This window comes from Natator depressus, chromosome 8, assembly GCF_965152275.1.
Source record: "Natator depressus isolate rNatDep1 chromosome 8, rNatDep2.hap1, whole genome shotgun sequence".
Classification (NCBI taxonomy): domain Eukaryota; kingdom Metazoa; phylum Chordata; order Testudines; family Cheloniidae; genus Natator; species Natator depressus.
Genome location: NC_134241.1, coordinates 105,834,266 through 105,854,039, shown reverse-complemented (window position 1 = coordinate 105,854,039; position 19,774 = coordinate 105,834,266). Strand labels below are relative to the sequence as shown.

At 44.3% G+C, this 19,774-nt stretch overlaps 1 protein-coding gene across 14 annotated transcripts in view; it reads left to right on the top strand.

The window, feature by feature from the left end:
• Positions 1 to 19,774, top strand: part of PTPRF (protein tyrosine phosphatase receptor type F) — a 599,167-nt gene that overhangs the window by 402,073 nt on the left and 177,320 nt on the right. The gene's annotated exons all lie outside the window — the stretch shown is intronic.

Below are 19,774 nucleotides of genomic sequence, written 5' to 3'. Positions count from 1 at the left end.
GCGACTTAGGTTATGCCGACACAGGCTGCAGTGTAGGCACGCACCGAGGAAAAACTGTGTAGACAAAGCTTTTGTGTGAACGGAAACGTGAATGGCCAAGTTGCTGCTTATAGCAGGTGCTTTCCAGTTCCGCTGTTTTCCATCTGCTGGAAGTTATATGCAGCTAAGATATGAACAACATTTCTGCTTGGTTTGGACCCAGGAATCTTTTCTACTGAAGATATGCCCTCCAAAACAGGTGATTCCCCACTTCTTTTTTTGCTCGTTGAGTTTTAAATGTTCTGATTGAATTGAGCCATAACAGTCACCCATCCTTGCTCTAGTCTGGTCTTTCAGCTTTCTTTTCTGTTCTTTTCATTGCATTGCTAGAGCGAGGGTTGGAAAGCAGGAGTCCCTTGGTGACGACAATCTGCTCAGTACACCGAACCACACTTCTCTCCTGCTGTGGAGCTCAGTGTTGCCATCTCTCATGATTTTATTGTGAGTCTCGCAATATCTAGGACCTCATTTAAAGCCCCAGTTCCTAGAGTCAAGTGACTACGTGAGCATCTCAGCTCCCATTTAAAATAAAAGGAAATTTCTAACCATACTGGTTACAGAGAAAAGCTTGAAAAGGTGACCCAAGTGTCCCTAGAGATTCAAAATCCAGAAGTCAAATACTGATACCCCCACATTTATATTTTAAAAAAATCTCATGATTTTGGAGGGCTTGGGATTTGTGTGAGCTGCCCTTTCTACTGGCCACAGGTCCTGCTGACTATTCGACAAAGGATCCAGCTCAGCCGGCTGGGAGTGGGAAGGGAGCTTTTGAGCGTGCTGTCTTCATAGCCACAAATTGGTCAGGGGTCCTTTCAAAACGCAGGAGGCCAGTGAGCTCGTTTCTAAACCCCAAAGGTCAGACCTGAGCAGCTGCAGTGAAGCTGTGAATTATGTATTCTCTTAACCACAAATCAGGGCCAAACTTCTGACCCCCGTTACTGGCTTATATCAGTTACATTCTCACAAAGCAAAGTGGTAGGAACTTAAAAAATGAAACTTGAGTTGATCTCTGACATCTCCAGGCCACAATGTAGAGAAGTTGGCAATGAGCTACAAAGTCCCCAAAGGTCAGGTCTGATTCCTTGCTGGTGCTGTTGTGTTATATTTGGAGATTAAATTGGTTTTTATTGGAAAATGTGGCTGAAAGTAGTGTCTCTCTTTTAGAACAACATTTGTGTTCCTCTGTATAGTCCTGACACTGTCCTAGTGCTGCAGTGGATGTGCACGCAGCACTGTTGTAATAATTCTTAGACCTTTGGCATCTATGGGAATTAAATTTGGTAAATTAATGGATGTGTGACAGTGCAACTAGTACCAGCATAATCAATAAGAGTGTGCAATTTCGAGTCCCTCCTTCAGATTATATACAGAATCAGAGTGTTTGTAATAGCTTTTTCAGCAATGTTTGGATATGCTGAAGGTAAAATAGGGTATTCTCTTCATTTGATACAAGAGAGAACCTCAGTGAAAGGGGACCTGCAGACTGGATGACTGGGCAACAAAATAGCAGATGAAATTCAATGTTGATAAATGCAAAGTAATGCACATTGGAAAACATCATCCCAACTATGCATACAAAATTATGGGGTCTAAATTAGCTGTTACCACTCAAGAACGATCTTGGTGTCGTCATGGATAGTTCTCTGAAAACATAGGCTCAATGTGCGGCGACAGTCCAAAAAAAAAAAAAGCTAACAGCATGTTAGAAACTATTAGGAAAGGGATAGATAATAAGATAACGCCACGCCTGGAATATTTACCCCTTCACATACTGTGTGAACCCAATGAAATTACTAGGCAGCAGGTTTAAAACAAACATGAAGTTCTACTTCACACAAGGCCCAGTCAGTCTGTGGAACTTGTTGCCAGAGGATGTTGTGGAGGCCAAAAGTATAACAGGACTCAAAAAAGAAGCAGATAAATTCATGGAGGATAGGTCCATCAATGGCTATTAGCCAAGATGGTCAGAGACGCAACCCCATGCTCTGAGTGTCCCTAAGCCTCGGACTGCCAGAACTTAGGACTGGATGACTGGGGATGGTTTACTTGATAAATTGCCCTGTTCTGTTCACTCCCTCTGATGCATGTGGCACCAGGCACTTTCAGAAGACAGGATACTGGGCTAGGTGGACCATTGGTCTGACCCAGTTTGGATATTCTTGTGTTCTTATGACAGGTTTCAGAGTAGCAGCCGTGTTAATCTGTATCCGCAAAAAGAACAGGAGTACTTGTGGCACCTTAGAGACTAACAAATTTATTAGAGCATAAGCTTTCATGGGCTACAGCCCACTTTATTGGATGCATTGAATGGAACATATAGTTAGATAGATATAGATACACATACAGGTAAATTGGAAGTTACCATACAAACTGTGAGAGGCTAATTAGTTAATAGCTCATCTTAACTAATTAGCCTCTCACAGTTTGTATGGTAACTTCCAACTTATCTGTGTGTGTGTGTGTGTGTGTGTGTATGTATACATCTTACTATATGTTCCATTCTATGCATCCAGTGAAGTGGGCTGTAGCCCCCGAAAGCTTATGCTCTAACAAATTTGTTAGTCTCTAAGGTGCCACAAGTACTCCTGTTCTTTTTGTGTTCTGATGGTTACTTTGTGAATGCATGTGCACTCAGTGTGATTCCTTCATGCTGACTGTATAACAATTACTAAAAAAAAAATTTCAGCAATGATGAAGCAAAAATATACTGAGAGAGGGATAAGCTGATGGTGAGGACCTTGTGCTCTTTCTGTGCTTGGTAACTAAGGTATCTGTATGTTATGGAGTTCAAAATTTTGCATGGGATCATTTTAGCCCTGTCTTCATATCACAATTCAGCAAAACATGTCCTTGAAAACCAGGATTACGTGATTTGCGTGGACTTCTACTCGTCTTCCTTCCCAAACATTCACAGCAAGTGCTTTTCTCCCGGTGGGTTCATACTGTTTTTGTTACTCTTTATTCCCAGCTGCCATGTCAGATCAGGCTATAGGTCCATCTAGTTCAGTATTCTGCGTCCACCCGCTTCAGAGACCACCACATCCACATGAGCCTGCACTTAGCTGAATATCTCAGGGTGTACGTCTGGGGAGATGAAGGACTTCATCGTGGTTTTCCCTTCTCACCTGCGGGGTGATCCGCTTAGGGTTACCTCTCACCAGAAACAGCATAGCAGCAGCTGTGTCCTCCTTGGTGAGTTCTTGATCTAATCTGCTTGCACCCGTGTCCTGGAGGACATAGCGCCGCCCCAAGCATTTGCGGTGTGGCTGTAAATAGCAGTGTAGCCATGGTAGACTGGGTAGCGGCAGGGAGGTCTGGCTTAGCCATGCCAAATACCTACCTACTGTTCCAGGCAGGTGTGGGCTCAGCCATGCGTTTGCTGCTGCTGCTGCCCGTGCTACCTCGGCTACGCTACTATTGATATTTGTGCGAGCGCCAGCAGGTTTATGCGAGCAGGAGACCCACACCCTTAGCTTGCAGCATAGACTGCAACAGGGTCCACTTACTGCTAAGATGCCTCCTTCTGGCTGCTCTGGGGATTAGCTCCTTCCAGGTGCAGCGCCCTCTTCTGCCACTTATTTACATGCCTCAGCGCCTCTCTCTGCGCAACTTGGGGTGCTTCTCTTCTCGGCTTGGCCCTCTGGCCAGGTCACTGTAGTCCTCCCCTTCCCGGATGTCTCAGTCTCACCGTACATACTGTCTCCGGCAGTCTTTCCATTCACTGCCCAGACTGAGCCACTTTCCTCAGTGGCTGGTAGGGGAACCCAGACCTGCCCTCTACTCCAGGTTCCAGCTCAGGGATCCTGTAATTAGCAGCCAAAGTTTGCACCATCCTAAACCTTGCTGCCATTTCTCCTAGCTTTTTCCTACACCCTCTCCCCCATGTTTCCTTCCTTCTCTAATGTCCAGAAAATGGCTACAGGCTCCCTCATTGCAGCCCCTTTCTTCTGCCAGCTTCCTGGCTTCATCCAGCCCCGCCTGCTCCTTCTCTGCTGGGCTCCATCATCACTCATGAGTTGTGGGCCACCTGATTCCCCTCAGATGTGGCCCATTTGGTTAATTGGCCCCTCCCAGCCTCATTAATCCCTTCTAGGCTGGTGTTGGGTGAACACCTCATCACATAGAAGTAGCTTCAGAAGTGACAGAAACCTAATAGACTTTCTGATACATCAAGGGAATGGTCCCAGTTCACTGATCCCTTCCTTTCAAACACAGAACTCAGACATTCCCCTCCCCCGTACACTGAGGGCAGCAGCGAGAATAAAATCATCCTGCAAAAGCAAAGCGATCGCAACCTAGTGGCTTTGCCCCTCAGAGCAGCTTTTCCATTACTGTCTCTTGTGACTCAGCATATTCCCAAAGCCAGGAGGGAAATATAGGAATTGCCTGGTTAAAGTGGAATAGCAGCAGATTTGCTTGTAATTTCGGGGGGCGGGGTGGGAGGAAGAGTTTTAAGAGTCCATTCAGGTGTGTGGTGACTGAGAGAGTCAGAGCCTGTGTAGGGTAGGGAGAGGTGTGGTGCCTGCACCCTGCCATTGCTGCATTGAGGCGTCTTTCTGCTTTTAAAGTCTGATCTCCGGACTGGCAATTAAGAGTGATCCAACGCAGTCTGATGTGAACATGAGGATAGGGAGCTAAAGAGAAACTTCTTCCATAACCAGGGAGGGAGAGAAACACGTCTGACTCCTTTGGAGCCCGGCTGCACTTGGCCTCCTAGTCCCCATTTGGTTTCTTTTGTAGGTGGACTGCCCCGTGAACAGAAGACATCTGGATTGCTGGGGTCACATTTTGTGGGTCTGTGTTAGATTTGCAGCTGTTGCCAGTCAGGTTAATATGGATGCTGGTCCAAATGTTTATTACTGGAGAGAAAACCGCCTGGAATATGGTGATTCAGATCAATTTCTAGCATAGGCGTCACCTCCGTGGGTGCTCCAAATTAGCGGTTGCTTGGCACCCACTTGCAGCCAGCTCCCCCCTGCCGATCAACTCCTCCCTCTCCCTCCCAGTGCCTCCTGCACGTCTTGGAACAGCTGTTCCATGGTGTGCAGGAGGCACTGTGAGGGAGGGGGAGGAGTGGGGATAGGGCGTGCTCGGGAGAGGGATGGGAAGTGGTGGGGCCTTGGGGGAAGGGGTGGAGTAGGGGCGGGGCTTGGGGCTGAGTAGGGGTTGAGTACCCTTGGGGAAAATTAGAAGCCATTACCTGTGGTCTCCAGAGGTGTGTGACAGATCTAAGAGAGTGGGAGAAGGCAGATACATCAGCCCCAGAATGGGGAAGACCCTTTTCCCTATAAACTGAAAAGAGGCCACCTCAAATTAATTAGAGACACCTGAGGCTAATTAAGGGCTGCTAGTGATCTTTAAAACCCCTCTTCTGGTGAGAGAAAGAGAAGGGAGGAGAGGCAAGCTGCAGCAGGGAGAGACGGCTACTCCTTGGTGGAAGGCTGTCTGTTCTCCTTATAGGAAGTTAACTGTTAGTTGGTAAAGGACTGGCCACCAGAAGCCAGCATAATAAGACAAAACCCCGGAAGGAGGCAGGGAAAGGTATTCCTTTTTGTGCTGAGTTTGGGGGGTTTGTTGTTTTGCTTAGGAGAATGACTCGGCCTACCCTGAGGCCACCTTGTAAATATATTGAACAATCAACCAGCGTGAAAAATAAAACCCGACAGAGTAGGGTTGATTTACTCTGGGCTCTCCCCCCCCCCCCCCCCCCCCGCCTGAGGGAGAAACTCTGAGGCGAGTGAGGTGGCTTGGCACAGTAGCTTTCTGATGGCATCACCAAAAATAGCCAATAAAGTGAGGCACTTGTTGCACAAATAGGCATAAAAATGAAGCTTGCAGGTGGCTGGGCTTTGGAGAAAGTGCTGTGGAAGGCTGGAGCAGCCTCTGTTCCAAACAGGTTTAACATGCAAACCACAGATCCAGGAGTGGCCTGTGTGCAGTTCATTGGCTTGGCATCATGGTTTACTTCTGGGAAGAGCAGAAATAAAGGAAGGAGAGGGGAGTGCAAAGCACAAGGAGCAGCAGCACAGGACAAATAGATTGAGACAGAATGTTTGTTAAATCCTGCACAATATATTAATAAACACATCCTCTCCCATCTCACTGACCAGTTGTCACCTCACCGTCCACTTGGATCTCTTCACTACCTTCAGATCCCATCCCCAGCAAGTTCTCTTTCCCTAAAGCTGCCTTTGTTGTCCTCTTCTACCCATGACTATACCTTTTCTATATCACTCACTACACTGCCAGGAATAATCTGCCTTATGGTATCATTGAAACCCCAGGAATGGTATATATGAAGGTGGTAAAATTGTTAATGATGCAGAAAAGGCAGAAATGCTCAGTAGCTATTTCTGTTCTGCATTTGGAAAGAAGTAGGATGATGTACTCATTTCACATGAGGATGATAAAGCTTTCCAGTCCATTAATGACTAAAGAGGATGTTAAACAGTATCCACAAGGGAGAAACATTTTTATATCAGCAGGCTGGATAACGTGTCCAGATGTCCTAAAAGAGCTGGCTGAGATCTCTGGTCTGCTGTTAACTTTTAATGAATCTTGGAATCCTGGGAAAATTGCATGAGACTGGAAGAGTGGTAATATTGTGCCAATATTTTAAAAGGAGAAGTTGTGTACCTGGGTATTACAGACCAGTTAGGTTTATGGAAAATAGGTATGTCAAACAAACCTGAAACCTTTTTTTGATGTAAGAATACAAATTTGGTTGATTAAGGTAACTGTGTAGATATAATGTGCTTAGAAATTAATAGGCAGCAGGTTTAAAACAAACAAAAGGAAATACCTCTTCACACAGTGCACAGTTAACCCATGGTGGAACTGCTTGCCGTGGAATGTGGTGAAGGCCAAAACTATAACTTAGTTCAAAAAAGAATTAGATAAGTTTATGGAAGATAGGTCCATCAATACAGTAACTCCTCACTTAATGTTGTCGTTATGTTCCTGAAAAATGCTACTTTAAGCAAAATGATGTTAAGCGAATCCGATTTCCCCATAAGAATTAATGTAAGTGGGAATTATTTTTCACCAGACAAAAGACATTATACACATACACAGTATAAGTTTTTAAATAGTTTAAAACAAACAATTTAATACTGTACTCACCAATGATGATTGTGAAGCTTGGTTGAGACAGGGGCGTACCGGGGTTGGGGACTTGCCCCACTCTGCATACCCGACGTTCCAGCCGGGGAGTGGGGTCAGGCATGGGGGGTTGCCATGTTCTTCCCTCCTGGTGCTCCTGCCAGGGAGCGGGGTCGGGTCCTTGCCCGCTCCCCAGCTGAAATGCCGGACAGGTGGAATTGGGGCAAACCCCCACGCTCCAACCCCACTCCCTGGCAGGAGTGCCGGGCAGAATGGGGCAAGCCCTCGCGTCCCGACCCCGCTCCCTGTCAGGAGCGCCAGGCGGGCGGAGCAGGACGAGCCAAACAACGTTATAATGAAATATTGCTTGACTTTAAACGAGTATGTTCTCTAATAGATCAGCGTCCTAATAACGAAACAATGTTAACTGGGACGACTTTATGTGAGGAGTTACTGTAACTATTAGCCAGGATGGTCACAGAAGCAACCCCATGCTCTGGGTGTCTCTACACCTCTGACTGCCAGAAGCTGGGACTGGACAATAGGGGATCGAGTACGCAAAATTGCCCTGTTCAGTATATTCCCTCTGAGGCATCTGGCGCCAGCCACTGTCAGAAGGCAGGATACTGGGCTAAGTGAACTATTGGTCTGACCTAACATGGCTATTCTTATGGAAGGTCGTGGTATAATTCAAATGCCTTACAAAAGTTTGATTTTAAAAAGCTGCACTATAAAATATCAATAAGACATGTTAGATACGTTAAGAAATTGGCAGATCTCAAAAAGTAGCTGTCAGTGGGGATTCATCCCAAAATGGAGGTGTTTCCATAGGGATCAGTTATGGGCCTGATCCTATTCAACAGTAACTTTATCAGTGACCTGGAAGTAAATAGAAAATCACTGCTGATCAGATTTACAGATGATGCAAATATCAATGGAGTGGTAAATAGCCGTGAGGACGGGACAGTCATACAGGGCAGTCTAGATCACGTGGTAAGCTGTGCATTTCCAAACAAAATGCATTTTAACACAGCCAAATGCAAAGTGATACAGCTAGAGCAGGGGTTCTCACGCTTCATTGCATTACAACCCTCTTCTGACAACAAAAATTACTACACGATCCCAGGAGGGGGGACCAAAGCCTGAGCACACCTGAGTCCCACCGCCCTGGCCTGGGGGCGGGGCGGCCAAAGCCACAGCCCCATCGCCCCAGAATGGAAGGAGGCAAAGCCAAAGCCCAAGGGCTTCAGCCCTAGGAGGGGGGGCCTGTAACCTGAGCCCCACCACCCAGAGCTGAAGCTTTGGGCTTTGGTCCCAAGCCTCAGCAAGTCTAGCACCAGCCCTGGTGACCCCACTGAAATGGGGTCACAACTCACTTTGGAGTCCCAACCCACAGTTTGAAACAAGGAGTGGGAGGTCGCATCTACATGATGGGGGACTATATCGTGGAAAGCAGTGACTCTGAAAAGGATTTTGTGGTCATGGTGGATAAACACCTTGACCTGAGCTCCCGGTGTGATGCTGTGGCCCAAAGGTCTAATATTATCCATGGATGTGTGAACAGGGAGTGGTGAATAGAAGTAGGGAGTAGGGACTCACCTACTGTACGTGCTAGGTACATTTCTCATGAGTTCAGACTGTAAGCGCTTCAGCTCTTCTTCTGTGTACGCAGAGCACCTAACCCAGTGAGCCCAGATCCTGACTGTAGGCCTGCAGCTGGTACTACAGCATATTAAATATGATGCAAAATTATGCACCAGTAGGTGGTTCTCCGTCAGTAAGGGTCTCAAGCTATAGTAATCTGTTTACACCACAGTTATGGGAAACAAAAGGGCTAGTGATGAAAAGAATGCTATGCCAGTAACCTTGGCTACCACTCCAGTCAAGTGACAGACTGATAGGTAAATCCTGAATCCAAAAGGGAAAGGTGAGCTAGGCGAAGAGCAATAATCTGTCTGTTGATTCATTTCACATCTAACTGAAGTTGGATATAACAAGTTCAGTCCATAAATGACATCGTGAAACCTGTAACACTTTATTATAAAGCTGCCATGACTTACACAGCACTGCTTGTGTGAGTGCTGTGGGAAATAAGGGGGGTGGGGTGGGAAATACATACAGATACAGTAACGTAAGCTCTTTAGGGCTGGGACTGTCCTTTACTAGGTTTGTACAGTGCTCGGCATAGTGGAGCTCCGATCCTGATTGGAGCCCCGGGCTCTACCATAACACACGTTGAAAGAAACCCATACATTAATCTAAAGTTAATATGAACAAAGGTGTTCAGCCTACGTCTGCCTCCAGGATTCCCAGTGGGGCAGAAGCACCACCTTTAGAACACATGATTCAGCACCAGCTGGAATTAACAGAGGAAGGCTTGCTGGCATGGAAAGTCAAATATTGCCTCGTTGAGAGCCACAAAAACCCTTGATCAAAAGAGATAATTTCTTTCTTTAAAACAACGTTAGTGTCTTTTGTCCCTGACAATGAGGGGGGCTGATTGCAAGAGCTTGAGCTAAATTGCCATATGTTCTCATTTCCTTGTCTATTCTGAGAAGACTTCGCTGCACACATTGTACCTGATCTGCATGCAGCACCAGGCATTTTTTTTATACAAAAAGCAAAAGTACAAAGAGCAAAGTGAATCCCACAGCTGCTGGTCAGTGCTTCGTTTAAAACCTGAACAGCATTTCAGTGGTAATGGTTTTGCTCTGAAAAACAGTTTGAGGCTACACATTACAGTAGAACCCTCTTAACTGGCACACACCAACCAGCCATCATGATTATCAGAACATGCTGGGCTTGCTCATACCCATTTGTGATTAACCCTTCTTTCCCTGTTCCCCCCCCCCCCCGCCGCCGCCTTAAGGGTACACACTCCATTCCTTCCAGAATCTTTTGCTGTAACTGCTCTTCCCCACCATTTTTATTCCTCAGCTGTCATGAAATAAAGTTCTTTCTAAAATTCAAATATCATTTTAACTTGACTTTTATTCTCAGCTGGTGCTATGTCCATATGTAATCATCAATTATTACTGTTCATTAAGCACCAACAATATGCTTGGCCTTGTATATGGCACAAAAGGGGAGCATTTCTTCTGGGAAAATTTATAATTTACTGGATTAGAGATGCCCAGGGAAACCCCAGAGGAGGGAATAACATGGACATCTTTTATTTATATTACTGTTGACTCTCTTCCCATGGATGTTACGGAAGAAGAGTGAACACTAAAGACACACGTTCTTGTTTGTCTGCCCAATTACTTTGTTTGGTTTACATCCTGTACTGTAGGTAGACCACAGTGGGATAGCGACCTTGCTATGGTTCTGCAGCAGGGATGTGTGCAGAAATTTAAATTTGACCTCTTTTGGAGAGGCACGGTTCTGTGCCCTCACTGAGGCCCAGTGCCAGAGGAGTTCCCCCCCCCCATCCCCGGTCATAACCCTGGAGCCAGGAGGAGCTCACCCTCCCCCCAGCCACAGCCCTGGGGCTGGAGGAGTTCTGTGCACCTGATGATTATTGGGGGGACCCGAGCCCCTACTTAACCCCCTGTTGTGCACACCCCTGTTCTGTAGCCCCCACTGGTTCACTGGCATTTAGCGCAGCCACTGGTTTATTCATGTAGTAATAACTCTCTTAGGCTGCCCGACTAGAGTCGTCTTTTCTCTTTCAGTCCAGCTGTGGAACAGAATGTGGCTCTCTGAGTGGAGCAGAACCCTTTCCTCCTTGAAACTTGTGTGAGATAATGTGTTGGGTTTTACGTGTTTATTCAGACTGGCTTACAGCAAACTTTACTCTGCCAGTAGCTAAGAAAGTAGGAATCCCAGTCAACAGCTCTCAGGGAGACAGAGGATTAATAACTATATTTTTTTAAGCGCCACTTCATGCAATTGTTGTCTAATGGAGCTTCATCCTTTGATTTGAAATAGTGAGTCCATTCATTACCTACCGTATGATACAGTTGACTGCAGGCTTTTAAAGTGGGTGACAGTGCTATAAATCAACAAAAGCTGATCAAAATTGAGACTGAACTAGCACTGTAAATACAGGCTGTGTAATTAGTTATTGGAAATAGTTTTAACAGTAATCTTTCATCAGTTTCCTTTAGATCAAGGCACATAATAATCTGGTAATAATAATGACAAGCAGCCTTGGGACGTTATGGATCAAACCCAGTGCTAGCTATCACAAAATATTTATTCTACGCCTTTACAATCTATGCCTTATCCCCTGTTATCTTATCCTGTACTTTATATCAGTGTTGTGCTTTGGATCTTTACATGGCGTTGCCTTTGTATATATGTTGGACTTCTTCCAGTCTTCTTCCTTTAGAGACCTGCAAGCCAGCCTTGTGCCTGTGAATCCAGCTCTCAAGAACAGTTACGTTTTTATCTTGATATTTTTGTATGGATTTTACCCTTCATGGCCTTTGGTGGAATTTCCACCTTCATCTCTGGCCATAAAGCTAGCTCATTTTGCTGTCAGGGTTGCACTATAGTACATGAGACTATTGAGCTGTGGACTTCAGCAGTCTCTACTCACACAATAATACATTGCAATGGGTCAACCCTTGACAAGTGCAAGGTGGTATAATCCCAGCTAATAGTGGTTTTCCAGTAGAATGGTTGATTCTGATGCTGCTGAGAAGATGCCCTTTTTCTGGCCTCTATTTAAAGTGGAGGATGGAATGGATGTCATCTTGTTTAGTTGGAGCATGGAGATTTACTCCTTCTTCCATTTCAGCTAACTTTAAACTTTCTGCCAGCTGGAACAAAGCACTCTTTCAGTCTAGGCAAGGGTAACTGGAGCTGTTGGAAAGGAGTCAGTCAAGGGCACGAGATTTCAAGGAGATTTAACATAAAGTTGCTCCCCAGTAGAATGTGAACTTTCTGCCAGAGGCCACGATTAAGACTGCGTTTGAGTCTGCTGGACCTTGTCAGGTGCCTTTCCTTACGATTTAATTAGCTTTGTCGGGAGGCTTAGTGGTGGCTCAGAAAATAAATGGAGTGGAGGCATTTCTGGCCCGTCAACCACACTTTGAAGTGTTATGTAAGAATTCAGCTTTTAAAAATATTTTTCTCAAATGTTAACTCAAGTTCTCATCAATCATGGAATAACCGTTTAAAATGATTCCCTGCCCTGAGCCTACTGGAGAAGTCCCCATTGCCTAAAAGGTCAAGAAATGAGATATTGAGGTTTGTTCTGACTAGGGTTGGATGGAAAGATGCTAGATAGGTCTGGGAGCAGGACTGAACCCATACAGGTGAAAACAAGACAATAAGAAAGGCAGTTTCTCCCAGAGCAATCTGTCTATGCTCTGAAATGCAGAAGCCAAATATCCACATTGCATTATCTACTTTGCACATTGCATTGCATTATCTACTTCACTGTACTTGTGCTCTGTGCCCTCTTGTCTCTCTTGTAACCAGTAACTCCTGATTAGGACTCTACAGGGCTGTGACACTTCCTCCCGCTGCCTGGTGGAGATTCTGAGCTGCCCTCTTGGGATCTGGTGGGGTGGAGAACAAAGAAAGACCCAGTTAAAAATGTAAACTAAAGAGCAAAAGACCCACAATCTTGCATCCGATAAGTGAGCTGTAGCTCACGAAAGCTTATGCTCAAATAAATTTGTTAGTCTCTAAGGTGCCACAAGTCGTCCTTTTCTTTTTGCGTAATCTTAGCAAGTTACTTGAAAAAACCTGCAATTCTCCCACCTGCTGATCTCTTTGGTATTGATGATCTGGCAGTGAAAACCTTCCATTAAACTCTTTCGTACTGCAGGATCAGACCTAATAGGGCACTTCCATCCACAGTCTAGGTGAAGAGGTGACCTGGGTAGTGATGCTTACAAGGAGGAGGACAAGAGATGACTGCAGCTTCTCTTGCTGGTGCCGGACATGTCATGGTGGTTCTGAAAATTTTTGTGTGTGTGTCTGGTACCATTTCTTAAAGGGGAAGCGTAGGGGTGTAGGCTGCCTGGAGAGAGACGAGTGCTGAAGAAGAACTTGGAGGAGGGTGCTGCTGTTTTCCAAGATGGTGGCACTTTGACTCCTTTCTAACTGCTCCAGTCATTGCTGCCACAATTTAAGGAGTGCTTTGTTCCAGTTGGAAAAAACGTAAAATTAGCTAGAATGAGGGGAAGAGTGAGTTTTGTCCACTGTGCTTACAACCTTCTCCTTCCCCTCAACTGCAGCCTTTCCTGGTGGCTGCCAACTTAGAGCAGCCTCTGTTTAAATTTGCCACCATACTGGCTTCCTCCAATTCATGTCCTCCTCTCTTGCTTCAATACTGTGGCTGGTGCAGGCTCCATTTTACTCTGCTGGCAGCTCGCTAATAGCTACCCTCTATTTTTCGCTTGTAAGCCCTTTGGGGTAGGGATCCTGTTGTTATCTTTTGTTGCCCAGTGCTCAGCACAGTGTGGCCTGAATCCTGTTGTGGGACCACAATACAGATGATGATGATAAGAAAAGGTAAGTTGCTTGTGGAGGTGGGCTTAGGGAAAACCTGGAATCACAGCCTGTCTCCTGGCTTGTTCCAGTGCTGCTCCCACAGGAATCTTCTAAACAGACAGCCCTCTCCCTGCCAGTAATGCAGGGCCAGGCTAGTGTAGGATTGTATCAAAGAGGAGGAATGATTCTGTAGTGATTCCATTCAAATCTGAAAAGCCATTTTGCTTCTGAGAAGGGCCAGAATTTCCTAGATGAAAATGGTTGAAATCTATAGTACTCTCTTGTAAGTGTGATTGGGCATTGTTTTTGCTTCATCTAAAATGTGGTGGTTTCAAGTGTAGCATCCTGTCTTTGAGATGATGGTATCGAGAGACTGTGTGTGTGTGTGTGTGTGTGTGTGTGTGTGTGTGTACGCACATTATCAGCTGTTCATGAGCTCATCTGTTGAGACATGGTGTGTATAATCCTGCAAGTATATTACACTTTGCAGATGCATTAGTATAGAGCAGTGAATAGTATTGAATCAAATGCCAGCGCTTATGTCAGGTTTAATCCTGCTGCAAATTAAACTGTGTAAAACCTCTGCAAAACTGTTTTTTTTAATAGAAACAGCAGTTCAGTTGTACTAGAGCCACTAAATTACATTTTTAATGATTTTCAACACTTATTTGATACATTAGTGTTCGACAGTGTTTCAGTTACTGTTGTATCTGGATTGATTCAGCTCCACCCTTGTTTAACAGAGTCTCATTTTAGCCACGCTGAAGAAATTCATCTGCGCAATTTTGCTTGTGCTGTAAACATGTAATTAGGCTTGTGCCAATCAGTCTCCAGTTCTGGGTCATTACCAGATTTGGGTCAGCAAGCACTGAACCCGAGTTTAAGTCCACGTCTCAGCATTGGAGTAACCTCAGGTGATATTTATGCAAATCTGTACAGTGGTGCTTAAACTTTTATTTCAGCTTACTGTCTCTTTCCATTTCAAGCTGGCTGTGTAACCAACAGCTAATAAAAACTTTATCCATTTCCCCCCAAATTCTAGAGAAGTATCTATCCTTTTTTCAGTAATTGACTGCTAGGCTCCCTGTGTTTTTCAGCGCACTGAACTGTTTTCTGACATTAAAGGTTATAAATCTGAGGTTCTGGCTGAAAACAAAAATAAAACTTTCATTATATTCAGAGCTATTTTCATAACTGTGATGAATAAGCTATGGCTTTATGAGATAGTTAAGATTCACTCAATGAGAACACTTGTAGTTCTGCAATTAACAGGTCATTAACAGAGCAAAAATCTCAATCATGACTAAGTTTTTGACTTAGTCTGTGAGCTCTACTTCAGGAAAACATTTTAGTGAAGCCCAATAATATATCTGCTGTAAGACAGCACAGCCATTTTCAGGGCTGTAAACATTAGCTATGTGCTGAAACCGTCTCCCAAAGGCCAGAGCCTGGAATTGTATTATTTCTTTGCAAAATAAATAAGGACATACAAACATAGGAAGGGTTTTTTCCAATGCTATTTTTATACAGCTGTATCTCAAAAACAATTTTATGTTTTAAAATAAAATTGTATACGGTCTGTGGAATTATTACTACTTGTGTTCTGTAAATAAAATATTTTGACATGGCTGTGATATGGAATGCAGAAAGCTGTCTGTTTCATATGTTCACTGTGTAATTACCCATCCTAATGGCAATTATGTAATTTAGTATGCTGTTACAAGATTAGGGTAGCTATTTATGTAGTTAAATTCCTGAAATGTTCAAAGCACCGAAAATTACTGTGGGGGGTGAAGGGGGGGCAAAGGAAATATAAACATTTGAAAACTACATTTAGGAAAGGCCTTCAGAGTTAAGAGACACGCTGCCAAAATCAAGGAAATTCACAATCAAAGAAAAACATTGCAAGTCTAGACGCAACAAGATGATGCAACTATATTAATAGTGGTATTGGAAAGCATATGTGGGCGCAGGCTAGCATCTGCACAAACACCTCTGACAGTGCTCATTGATTACACAAATCCCGTTTGGTAAGGCTAGAAGAACAGATGTTCCTGTTAGAGGGCAGATTCAGACTTTACATCTTGGGTTCTTTACATCTTGGGCCCTTTTCAGTAAAAGTGCTGGGAGTTATTCCTTTGCTTCTTCCATGGCATGGTGGAAAGTGAATAGATTACTTGGGGTTTAGCCTGTCTGGTCAGGCCATAAATGTTAACTCAGAAGAAGGATCAGTGTGTAACTTAAACTAACTCATCATTTGTGTGCCCGTTTCACTGTGAACGGAAGAAAAGTATTGAGAGAATTCAGAATTGTGCTTTAGGGAGGAGGCATCGTAACAGGCAATGGGGGCAAAAGCTAAGGAATAATTCACAATACTTTCCACAGAAAAAGCCTCGGAAGACTAGAACTCTTAGACTTCAGGCTTTCACTGTCAGCTTGTGCTTGAAAACAAGACAAAGTTTTGGACCTAACTTAAAGAGCTTCTCTAGGAAAGAGACCCCTGCAGCAGTGGTTAATGTAAAGGAAGAAAACAGATTATGCAGAGACACCTAGTAAAACGACACGTTTGTCAAGCCTGTGTACTGAGGGAGTGGCGTGGCTCAGAAGATTGGCAATGGGATTTGCAGAGCCTGTCGTCTAGCTCATGGGTTCCAATTTGTCTTAACTTGCTAGTGATTGAAAGTTACCATCTACTAGTTATTCAGTGAACTACTTGACGTGAATGTTACCTCCGTATTATTTCTATCAGACAGCTGTTTGCGACAAAAGAGCCACTGTCACAATTGTCCTATTTGTTGCAGCCTCAGCAGAGAGGCACAGGGACTAACTGTGGCATAAACACTGACCTCCTCTCTCCTATCTAGTGAGAGTCCTTCCAAGGCAAGGCAGGGCAGTGCAGTGTGGAGTTAGTTTGCTGGAGATTCTCAACCTCTTTCATGTGTTCAGTCTGCAAGGTTGTTGGTTCAGGACTAGATTCACTTTAATAAAAATGTTCTGATAAGGAACATCTTCTGGACCAAAGAATGGGTGACAAAAAGCTCTTGAAGGCTTTAGGACAATGAAGAAGCATTTGCCTCAGTAGCAAGAATGGGCTCAGTTGGGACTGTGAACAAGATGGTGATGAGTGAGATGGCAGAGGGAGAAGAGGAACATTGTCCGAAACACAGATCCCCTTTTCTAATAGATCTCGTCGGTCTTTCCACCCTTCACTATTGCTGTGTAAGTTTTTGAAACTGTATTCACGTCCTCAATAGCATCAGTCAAGACTTGCTTTGGATTTTTTCTAGATGAGATTATTTTACTGAGTCCAGCACACAGACAGACACATTCATCTTCTCACATTGCATGAACTAAAACAATGGGTTCTTCAGACCAGAAGTGCAGTTATCTCACCTCTCATTTCCTTCTGCATAGTTACACACTGATGCCATAATGCTATACTGTATGCCACAGTCAGTCTCATCTGAGAGACCAATGGGACAGTCTAGGATATTATGACTTTTGTAGCTGGAATATTTTGAAATTAAATGTGTATATATCTATAGATAGGTGTGTGTGTGTAATATATATATAAAATAAAAAAAAATCAGGGAGGAATTAAGTAGAGTATATTTTGCTCATGTCCTCAACAGCTGCTTCATTTCAACCCAGATGTGGCTGTGATTTCTGGGTGGAGCTTCTGAAGACTTTGAGCTCTATTTAGATGAAAGGCACTTAGTACATGTAAGATATTGTACCTCATTATGGCATTGCTGTGCCAAACATAATTGTTTTTAATTCTGTTAACCTTTTCTTATTTGTCAGTCTCTATAATCCATAGGGGAAATTTTCAAGTTAGGTGACTAATTCCCACTGAAAGTCAACAGGAATTATGTACCTAGGTGCCATTTGTGTCTTTGAAAAATTCTTCCCCTTAATCACTCGTGTTGTCTCCTCTCTGAACTCCTGGACTCTGAATTCTCAACTGCTGGGAATGGCCCACCTTAATTATTACTACAAAAGGTTTTTTTCTCTCCTGCTGGTAATAGCTCACCTTTCCTGATCACTCTCATTACAGTGTGTATGGTCACACCCATTGTTTCATGTTCTCTGTGTATATAAAATCTCCCCACTGTATTTTCCACTGCATGCATCCGATGAAGTGAGCTGTAGCTCACGAAAGCTTATGCTCAAATAAATTTCTTAGTCTCTAAGGTGCCACAAGTACTCCTTTTCTTTTCTCTGAACTCCTTTGATAAGTCACTGATACCTTTCCGGTGCTGAGAGCAGAATGCTTGGTCCTCAGTGAATCTCACTGGTAACTGTAGAAAGGGGCTACAGTTTACCTTCAGGATCTTTGGTGTGAAGTCTCCACATCACATACTTTGGTGTCTTTGTCCCATTTCACCAATACCCAATGTGCCTCCAGCTGGGACTGTCAGGTCTTCCATAGTGTAACTGCTCCCTCACTGATTTTTACTAAGCTTGAGTCTCCTTGGGGACAGTACTTCTAGTGTGTCTCAGTCCCTTCATGTTATGTCTGTCCTTGCTGATATTAGTAGCCCAGTTTCGTATCACCTGCAGATTGCATTAATGTGCACCTTTACCCCCTTCTTCTAGATTAATTAAACTGTTAAATAAAAACTGTCCTGACGCCAGTCCCCAGTGGTGACACGCTGTCATTTATCCTTCCCTTTAGCTACGGACATTCAGTAAGCATTCAGTCCCCCAACAGTGTTCTAACATCAGCGCATTCCATTTCTGTGAAAGGCTATAGTACATGCTTTCCTCCAGACCAGATATATCACATTGACTCTTCCATTTGCCCATTCGCTTTCTATCAATTCTATCAAAAACACTCAGGTTTGTTTGACATCTTTTGTTCTTTGCACATCCCCAATGAAGCTGCTTATTTTAGAGTTTCTGCTAACATTGAAGTATGTATGGATTTTTGTGTTCACATTTGTTTTGTGATGGCGTTAGGCTTAGCATGCAATAATTGCCAGGATCACTCCTTTTGTCTTTTTTGCATAAAGGTTTGCCTGCCTTTTCCAATCTTCTGATGCCTCAGGCCCCTCTAGGGCCTTTCAAAAATAATTGCTGTTGGCTTAGTAAATTCGTTAGCTAATTCTTTAACAGCCTGGGATTAAACTATTCAGCATCACTTTTCCCCTTATTTTTCTTTTAAAAATCGTTCATTGCCTCAGACTCTTCAGAATCCTCAATCTCATCCCCCCTCTGCCTTATTTCCCCTGCTTTAGCTCTAAAATCTCCTCTTCTTCCCTGTTAACCCCTTTGGCACATTAATTCATTCTGCTTTTCCGCTGTCTTTCTCTCTCCTGTGCTCCTTGATTGGCTCTGGATCTTTCTTTTTTTTTTTTGCTTTGTATCATTCCCTGTCTACATTTCTAGGCTGGATTTTTTATTTTAACCCCCAGCTTCTTAAAAAGCTGTGCTGGCCTCCCCTTGTATTCTTCCTTTCCAGCATAACTGATTTGTTTGCATCCTCATCTTTAGGGCAATCTATTCATTCTTAGAACTCTTAGGCAAAGGGCAAAGACAGGAAAACTCAACTACTCTCTTCTCTTCTCTTCTCTTCTCCACTTTGCCAGCAGACCCGTCCTCCACTCCCTGGAACAAGGGCTTTCCTATATCTCATGTGGCAGAGGGTCTGGCAAGAAGTGCCAGGAGTGGGCACCCATTCTTGGCTGGCAGCAAGCCTCATTCTCCCCATCCATTTTAAGGGAGCTGCTACTGACCTGCCTTCCTCCTGTTGTTTTCATGTGTGGAGAGGATGGGACAGAAGGTGCGGCGTGCATGAGGACTCACTCTGCCAAAGTGTCCTAACCCAGTGCTTCTCAAGCTATCTGATATGGGGGACCGGCCATTTTATTTTCCAATGTGCGCGCAGACCAGCAGCCAATGGCTCGCGGACCGGTGCTGGTCCGCGGACCACCACTTTGAGTAGCAGTGTCCTAACCCACTCCTCGCTCCCAGCAGCCACAGACTCCCAGTGTTGTACCTCGGCACAGGAGAGTGGTGTGAGAGCTAAACATTGTATCTTGAGATTCCTCAGACTTTTTTCATAGTGCCATATTCCTAGGGGTCCTAATTCCTAAACAGGCCTTCTGGGAAATCTTAACAGCCTTTTCCTGCTGACCCCACGTTCAATCTGTGTTCTGTTAAATTATGTCCTGGGTCACAG